General features: G+C 34.5%; 1 protein-coding gene across 1 annotated transcript in view; it reads left to right on the forward strand.

Annotated features, from left to right (window-relative positions):
- Positions 1 to 10,026, forward strand: part of LOC106665519 (cylicin-1) — an 81,801-nt gene that overhangs the window by 13,168 nt on the left and 58,607 nt on the right. The gene's annotated exons all lie outside the window — the stretch shown is intronic.

The raw sequence follows: 10,026 nt of genomic DNA on the forward strand, positions 1-10,026 counted from the left end.
TCTTACATATTTATTATTGTAAAATTTTTTTAAATTATCGGTTTGGCTACTCTCATTTATATTTTCATTGTTCTATCAATTTATCTTTCTTGGTATAAATATTAGATGATCATCTCTATCAACGTACTCTGTGCTCTCTCTCTCACTCTCTCTCTCTCTCACTCTCTCTCACTCTCTCTCCCTCTCTCTCGCCCACTCTCTTTCCCCCCACCCTCTCACTCTCTCTCTTTCCTCCTACCTACTCACACTTTCTTCCTCTCCCTTTCTCACTTTTCCCTCTCTATCTCTCTCTTTCCTCTCTCTCTCCCTCTCTCTCTCTCCTCCCCTCTCTCTCTTTCTCTCTCTCATATCTCTATATTTCCTCCTCCCCCTCTCTCACTTTCTCTCTCTCATATCTATATCTTTCCTCCTCCCCCTCTCTCATTTTCCCTCTCTCTTTCCTCCCCCTCTCACCTCTCTTTCTCTCTCTTTCCCCCTCTCTCTCTTTCCTCCTCACCATCTCCCATTTTCTTTCTCTCAATTTCTATCTCTTTTTTTCCTCCTCCCCTCTCTCACTTTTCCCGTCTCTCATTTTTTCCCTATCTTGCTCTCTCTCTCTCACTCCCTCTCTTTCTTTATCTTTCCTCCTCCCCATCTCTCACTCTCTCTCTCTCCCATCTTTCTCTCCCCTCTCCCTCACTGTCTCTCACTCTGTTGTTTCTTTTCTTTCTTTCTCGCACTATCCCTACTTTATTACTCCCTACTATCCCAACTCTCTTATTCTCATTTTTTCTTAATCTCAACCTATCTCACGCTTCTTTCTATATATCGACCTATCTACTTCTCTATCGTTTTTTCTCTCTCACCTTTTCTGTCTTGCTACTTTTTTCTAAAGTTTTTCTTTGGTTCTGTTTTCTTTTGACTTTCCGTAAATACCTGCCTTTCTCTCTCGATCTGTCTCCCTTTCTCAGCTTGCCTCTCTCTCCTTTTCTCAGCTTCTCTCTCTCTTTATTTGTTTCTGTGTCTCTTTCATTGGCTCAGTCCGTTGGTATTTCTTTATGTACCTGCCTATCACTTTCTCTTACGCTTTCTCTCTTTCTCTCTCTCTCTTTTTCCCATTTGCCTTCGACAGTCTCTTTCATTCGCTAATACCCTTTTCGTTATCTTCCTTTTTCTTTCTCGCCTTTTCTATTTTATTGCTTTTTTCTATGTGTTTTCCACGTCTATGTACATCTGTCTTTTCATTCAAGATTTTTTCTCTCTTGCTCATGTACATATTCCTGCACCCCTTTCCTCTTTTTCTATATATCTTCCTTTCTCTGTCTCTCTTTCATACCGTCTTCTCGATTATTTTGTGTGAATCCGAGGTGTCTTACACTGAATTCTTATGAAAATTCATTTGATTTTTTGTACACATGGCATCAAAATCTTATGTTTGCTAAAATAAATAAAAATGTATAGTTAAGTGCAATAATAGTACTCTAACTATAAACAGCATACCATTGCATTTCTGTCCAAAATTACTATATATTAATTTATTGTCCAGAAAAAATTGTATATAAACAGTAAACAGTATAACAGTAACATGATTATGTAAACTCAAATTACAAGTTACTATTATTGAATAATTTACGTGCATTTTTTATGCAAACAAGAACGTAGTGATAGATTCTTTCGAACTGATTTACATTTAGACAGGTAAAAAAAAAGATTTTTTTACTAAACATTTTAAATGATTTAATCTTATTATCATGTCTTTAATGTCCCCACAGTTGCCCACCTCGAAAAATCCACGATGTAATTTTAATTTTCATCGATTATGGGCCCCTCATTTGCGGGCCCCCTTCGTACAAAGAATTCTTGTAAGACTGCTTAGAATTTTTAAAGGTTTCTTCGTTAGCTGTTTCATGTAAAATGTTAATTTGATGGAGTTGACTTTCCAACCGTTTTGGAGTCTTAGGAATTTTCCCCATTTTTTGCGCTTTAACTTTCGTCCTTTGTGTCCGATCTCAGCTTTTTATGACATCTAATCTTTAGTAAATTTACTCTGATCGATTTTTATTATTTCTTTAGGCGAGCCCTTTCTATAAGAATAACCTAACTTGTTTTAATTGTTAACGTAAATTAAAAAAATAATTTAAAAAACTACAGGGTGTCGCGTCGGATGGACAAATGAGCAGCACGGGACATGTAATTGATCCGTGAGGGAGACAAACCGGTATTTATTTTCTCATTAATGTCACAAAGCGTCAACAGTCAGTAACACTTTTAAAGGAACATCAACTTGATAGTACTTAATGTTTAGTTTTACTTTTAGGAAGTGCAGACATGAACAAAAAGAGAAATAAATGCGAAATAAACTACTGTGTTAAATAACCTAGACCGAATTCGTATACCAAATAGTATCTATCAATATGGATATTTTTGTATTAAGTATAATTAAAAGAATAATTAATGGAAAGATGTAACTTAGTCGATTGACCACTAAAACACAAATGGTATAATAACAATATTAGACATTTGTATATCAAATAACTAAAGTTATTATTAATTAATGTTTCATAAGTAAATAAATAAAACAATTTCAAAACCTACTGTTGTAAAAATACTATCATATACTGGGTGCCAACGCACTTGTACTCCCTAGGTTCTTACAAAAACCAAACAACCTTCGTGGTTCAGGTATTTCATACTAGAATAAAGTGTGATGCTATTTTTGTGGTTTCATATATATAACAAAAAACATTAACAAGTTAACAAACATGACATCACAGTAATCAAATTTTATTTAAGTATGGCATACTTAGTTCAAAATTTGTATTATTTAGATCTGTGTTGTATAATTATTTTTTCTAATTAACGTATGTTTGCAATTCAACCAGGCCCTGAAGATGACCCGAATAAAGGTCGAAATGTCGGTAAAAAAATGAAAAAGGTTTTTATCTAAAATACTTCATTCGTGACCGCTTCTCACTGCTTCAAAAAATTATTGAATACCTTTGCTAAATAACACTGATAATAACAATTTAAAAAAATTTCTCGTTCTGTTTGTCTGTAATAATCTGTCGAGATAATTCGTTTTTATTTTGTATCAACGAAATATATAAAATATAGTGATGTACAACGAATAAAAAAGAATTATTGAACAGATCGACAAGAAAAATGACAAGCCAGTTCAAAGCCAAGATTATTAATTATTTATTGTCAGGATGTATTATATATTCAGGGATCATTTATGTGGTTGGAAATTGTTAAAAATTTGTCCTTCTTTGACTATTTTAGATTCAACCATTAAATGTTGTTAAAATTCTTAAAAGCACATAAGGCGAATATAGGCGGACAAGGACTTAGTGAAGTGAAACTGTGGGTTTTTATCTTCAGAATATTTTCTGTTTAACAATGTTGGGTGAAATGTAGTCGTTAAAAAATTGTGATCATCTGCAGAAGATTTGATAGAATGATATTTTTTATATAAAATGTTTTGATAACAACAGTTAGCGACAAAATGGTGGTTACGAGTTTGTTTTCCGGCAGGTTGACCTAGTGACCGTATATCTCTCTACTCTAGCCAATCCGTGACAGAATTTCTGCAATGTTTAACGGTCTTTGTTCTCGGTGGTAAAGGATTGAAATCCAGGCATGGGTTTCCGCCCGGGCATATCACATTAAAACGGCGAATTCCAGCTTGCATATCCGGCGTTCCGGTGGCCGAGGCGCGTCCTATTAGAGCCGCTTTCGGAAGCGTAATGACGGACAATGAAGGCGTGATAAAATGTAAATAACCGCCAACAGGTTTCTGAGTAGATGTTGAAAGAGCAGACATGAATGGATCTTGTCTAGCAACCCCTCCCCCCATAAATATTAGCCGGAATTCCTTCGCCAATTATAAGCAGACCTTTTCTCCACTTTATCTGCTTACAACTGCACGCGATCTCTGCTAAACCTCTTAACTTTTCCCTTCGAATTTCCGTCTTTTTTCCCTTCTTGTTCTCTACCCAAAACACTTTGAACATTTGGAGTTATGATAAAAAACAAACATATACATATTCCTTTCGTACTTAAACATGAGAAATTATTTAAATTCATCCAAATTTGTTCGGTGGTTATAATTGTCCGTATTACTTATTCAAATTAATTATTCTTTTTATATGTCTTTGGTTGAGATGAAAAATTATTGTCACGAGCGGGTTTCGAACCCAGAACTTTCGGCTCAATACGACGCTGAGATGGGGAGTTTGTGTCCTAGGGGATCGAATTCATAATTGCTCCAATCACTGGCATATTGAGCTAAAGGTCGTGGGTTCGAAACGCGCTAATGACAATAATTTTTCATCTCAGCCAAGGCATTATATAAAAAGAATAATTAATTGAAATTTACCTAATATTATAAAATCATGTAAATCTAACATATTTATAAGAAACTATTAAAAGTTTTTCTCTCCTTAGATTATGTTGAATCATACTCTATACAACATCAATAATATTTAAAAATACACTGATAGGCAAAGAATTCCACCCAACTGATTTTTTTAATTTTCTCGATAAAAGAAAATTCTGCCCTTAATTTGTCTCATTGTTTTTATAAATACGTTTGTTTTTGCTAGGTTTTAAATTGGGAATATAAATTAGAGGTAATCCTTAATCCAATACAAAGATAAAGGAGTTTTCAATGAATTTAAATTTTCAATGATTTTACAGAATTTAAAATGTGTATTCAGTCTCATTTGAATTTTGAAGCAATAAAATGTTTAGTTTTCATCTTTGATTTCTTAATTTCAATTTTTCAATTTAAAAATGTCACTCAGTGCTGAGGATGTTGTGCATGGTGTGGCACTTATTGATGATGGACGTTCCATCAGTTATGCGGCTATTGCCATCGGGCTTCCCTACGAAACACTGGGAGACGCCGCGCCGTTCACGTTTTCGAGCAAACTGGGTCCTACCATAGAAAACCCGGTTCTGGACGTTCTAGGGTAACAGACCCAGAGGATGATCGTATTTTCACTTGGAGAATTTTTCGAAACCATCACCTTGTTGTTCAAGTGATTCATCAGCTTCAGGAAGGTCGAGGTGTCCAGATTTCTGAACGCATTGCTCGAGGAAGATTAATTAACTATGGATTGATGGCTTTTCGCCCCGTAAGAGGACCAGAATCGACCAGAAGACACAGAGTTCCAGGGCTCGCATTTGCTCGAGAACACAGCCACTGGTCTTTGGACGATTGGTCTCCTGTACTTTTTACAGATGAATGTAGATTTGCTCTACGATTTCCAGATGGGCGTGAAAGACTGTGGAGAAGGGAAATGAAGCGAAGCGTCTAATTTTTCCCAGAGTCAACTTTTCAACGTAGCTCAGGGATATGCGGGCGTGAATTTCAATGGAGAATCGCCCAGAGTTGGTCATTGTTCGTGGAAGGTCTTTGACGGCCACTCGGTATGTGGATGAAATTTTGTAACATCATGCGTTAACATGAGGCTCTTATCCTGGTCATCCCGTTCTCCAGACTTGAACTTAACAACAGAATCGAACGTTTATGAGATAACCTCAAAAGACGAATAAGAGCACGTCCATCACTTCCTGATAAACTCCACCATCTAAAAAGGACTCTTCGTGAAGAATGGGCTAACCTCCAACAAAGAGACATTTCCAGACTGGTACAAAGTATGCCGAGGCGTCTTCGAGATGTAATTAAGGCAAGAGGAGGAAATGTTAATTAAAAATCTAATTAAAATAAATTTTATCTGTCCGTCTTTTTTATTTTTCATTTTCCTTCGCAATTTACTTTTTTTGAACTTTTTGAGAAAAATACTCAATTATTAAACGTTAAAAAACGTGAAAATTTTATTAATATATAAAAATATATACAAATCAAGTTATATTTCATGTGGGTGGAATTTTTTGACTGACAGTGTTTAATAATTTATTATAAAATTATAATTCTGTTGTGGCCTACTCGCATAGGAAGTTTTTTTTTTTTTAAAGTTTTATTAAGTAAGTAATATACAGGGTGCCTTTTTTTAAATGCGCCAGAAGGTTTTACATATTTTTTGAATACAAAAAAAGTGACGAATGGTAACCCCCCTTACATTTTTGCGCAGATTCTAAAACCGTCGCCACTTTTTTTCGACGTGTTTCCAAATGTTCAAAAAATAAGAAGAGACCCTATATCTGGCTGAAACTTAACTAAAGATTGAAAAAGGTACAAAGTATGCCCAGGCGTCTTCCAGATGTAATTAAGGCAAGAGGAGGAAATAAGCGATATTGAAATGTGAATGAAAAAACTAAAACAAAATTCTAACAAATTTTATCCGTCTGTTTTAAGTTTTTTTAATTTTTCAGTTTCGTTAGCAATTTACATTTTTTTAACTTTTTTAGACAAACACTCCATTATTAAAAGTTAAAAAATGTGAAATTTTGATTAATATATGAAAATATATACAAATCAAGTTATAATACAAGTGGGCGGAATTTGTCAGTTTATATGTAGATATTAAAAAAGTTATATTTTTATTACACCTGTTTTGTATTTTGGATTATGTAAACTTTATTTCTATGTACGAATGCTCGTTAAATGCAAGAAAGGTCCATGAGTCTAGTTTTGAAAGCTAGATATAAATAAACTTCAATTCTCAATTTAATTTTCTCTAGCAGGAGTTTATTCATCTACTAATCTTCATTTACATTTACTAATCTATTTATCTTTCTATCTATGTATCCACTGTCTCTCCCTGTTTATCGATTGAAAGTAATTTTTAAAAAACAACACATAGTTTCACGGGGCGGCGTTTATGCTAAACCATCGTGACTGGTGGTCCTTGATTTGAAAATGACTGGTCAAAATTTGCAAAATTTAATCGAAAAGATGGAAAGATCGACGTCAATCGTTTGAACGCCTTGTTTCAACATTTCACCGTTGATTTGCACTATTGACTGAGATTTAAATAGATTGATATTATAATTTTTCAATATGGCAAAAACGGGGAAAATTCGAACATTTAAAGCAACAGAGAAAGTTTAAAATTTTGTGTATAACTGAATGTTAGAAATTTTAGAACTCCAAAAACCGAGGAAGATAAACGGACTATTCCAACAGAATTCAATTGGATGTCAGTTCCAGCTATTATTTTCTCCCTCTGTTCTAATTTGTCCCGTTCGAAAGGGAAAATAAAATGGCCCTTGATGCAATTAACTTTTACTATAAAAGAATATTCTATTTGTTCAAAATTGGAAAAATTTAATTAGTTAAATCAGTCTGGACTTTTCTAACTGACAATTTACCACGAAAAATCCGCGGCCATACTACTAACTTTTAAAATAGTATTGTAATCGATTAAGACTGATTTTCGCCGTGAAATGTTGAACATTTCAATGATAAAACTTTGAGAAGTGCCTAAAATCGATCACTTGTATTCTCAATTTCAAATGTTTTGCCCTTCGCTTTGTTCTCCACTTTGGCTTTAATGATGATGTTGAGTATACAAGGAAACGATCTGGTATTTACCAAGCACTGCAGCCTTTTCGCTTATTGTATTTTTTAAATTTTTCTTCCTTACCCTTTCTTTCTCGCCTTTTGTTTCGTACTATTTTCTCTCTGTGGGTCTACGAGTTATTCTCTCTCCCTTTTCTCCATATCTCACCCTAACTTTTTCCTTGTTGTTTTTGTTTTGCTTTAGGCTGTGTCAGAACAAGTCACAACATAGCAAACTAATTGATAGTTGTCTCTTGGCTCGTTAAATGTTAACAATAACTTTGTCCACTCATCTATCTTATATCTCTCAAATGCTCTTTAGACGCCTCCTTGCACAGAGTAAACAAAAGAACCTTGTCCACGCTCTTGTCATCGTTTTGGTAAAAGAAACTAGAAAAAAAGTTCCTCCAACACACGAGTTCTAAGTGCTTAATAGTTGAATAATGGTCTGTTGAAACGGTTGAATAATTGAAAGGGTGCTGTGGGTGTAATTCAATGTTGTGTCCGTCCTGTCTTATGGGAAATCATGGCTGGAGGATGAAACAATGAAAATGCTATCAAGTCGGAATAGCCGCGTCATTACGCCTTTTATAGGTCTCCTCCATAACTTACTCTCCTTTTGAGAGAAAAAGAGCTTATGTGAGAGGTAAGTAAACTCCACCAGAGTTTTTAACCAAATTTCAACTAAATTTTAGGTGAATATAAATAGCAAAAGAGTCTATTTTGTCTGAGAAAATAAGTTTTGGAGAAAAAACGTCGTGGGCTTTCAGGTCCAAACTCACCGTCTTGTTTATAAGAAAATTCTACTCGATTGGAAAAATAAATGAAAGGGCATAAATCTGACCGACTGCGTCTTCTGAGCCGGTGACTATAAATCTTCCAGGTTGTGTACAATCCTAGAGATCAATAACCCTTGCCAGAAGAGAACTTAATGGTGACTCCTTTGTACGTGGCCCAATTACACTATGTTTACGCTTAACGCCTATTAATCCAAATTAGCAGTGTCTTACGTGATGTTCCTTATTGATTATGATGTCTCGATAGTTAACCTAATGGTTTTGTTGTCTTTACTCAAAGCCAAACAACAAAATCGTTAAAATTGCTTTATTTTTTAAATCCGTTAAATAATTATATAACGCAAAAAATTTAACTTTGTACACAAACTATATAAAAATTTTTAAATAAATTTATAAAAAAGAATGGGCTTGGATTTACATATTTGACAATAATCGAGAGGAAAGAATTATTGTAGAATAACTTTTGAGTAAAGACTATTTCAATAATTTTCAATATCCGATTAAACATAATTCTGTTGATTATTTAGAAATCGTGAGATGCGGTCTGGTGTGATGTAGGTTTCAGAAAAACATTTTCTTTACCGTCCCAACGTTTCGGTCTTTATTGAGATCATCTTCAGAGCTCAAAGTGTTTGTCTTCTGTGTAATTGTGCCATTCTTGCGTGTCGTGTTGAGAGTGCCAGTTGGATATTTTTTCTGAAACCTACATCACACCAAATCGCATCTCACGATTTCTAAATAATTATCACCACACATAATTCTGTTTTTTTAATTCTTAACGATCGAGGTGTTTTTCAATCTTTAGTTAACTTTCAGCCAGATATAGGGTCTCATCCTATTTTTTGAACATTTGTAAACACGTCGAAAAAAATGGCGACGGTTTTAGAATCTGCGCAAAAATGTAAGGCGGGTTACCATTGGTCACTTTTTTTGTTTTCAAAAAATATGTAAAACCTTCTGGCGCATTTAAAAAAAGGCACCCTGTATATTACTTACTTAATAAAACTTTTTAAAAAACTTCTTATGCGAGTAGGCCACAACAGAATTATAATTTTATAATAAATTATTATACACTGTCAGTCAAAAAATTCCACCCACATGAAATATAGCTTGATTTGTTTATATTTTTATATATTAATAAAATTTTCACGTTTTTTAACGTTTAATAATTGAGTATTTTTCTCAAAAAGTTCAAAAAAAGTAAATTGCGAAGGAAAATGAAAAATAAAAAAGACGGACAGATAAAATTTATTTTAATTAGATTTATAATTAACATTTCCTCCTCTTGCCTCAATTACATCTCGAAGACGCCTTAGCATACTTTGTACCAGTCTGGAAATGTCTCTTTGTTGGAGTTTATCAGGAAGTGATGGACGTGCTCTTATTCGTCTTTTGAGGTTATCTCATAAATGTTCGATGGAGTTCAAGTCTGGAGAACGGGATGGCCAGGATAAGACCCTCATGTTAACGCATGATGTTACAAAATTTCATCCACATACCGAGTGGCCGTCAAAGACCTTCCACGAACAACGACCAACTCTGGGCGATTCTCCATTGAAATTCACGCCCGTACCACTGAGCTTCGTTGAAAAGGTTGACTCTGGGAAAAATTAGAAGCTTCGTACCTTTTATTTCGCCTTCTCCACACCCTTTCACGCCCATCTTGAGATGGTGGAGCAAATTTACACGCATCTGTAAAAAGTACAGCAGACCAATCGTCCATAAACCAATGGGTGTGTTCTCAAGCAAATGAGAGCCGTGGAACTCTGTGTGTTTTGGTCG

Source organism: Cimex lectularius, unplaced genomic scaffold (genome assembly GCF_000648675.2).
Source record: "Cimex lectularius strain Harlan isolate CLEC.00 unplaced genomic scaffold, Clec_2.1 scaffold37, whole genome shotgun sequence".
NCBI lineage: Eukaryota > Metazoa > Arthropoda > Insecta > Hemiptera > Cimicidae > Cimex > Cimex lectularius.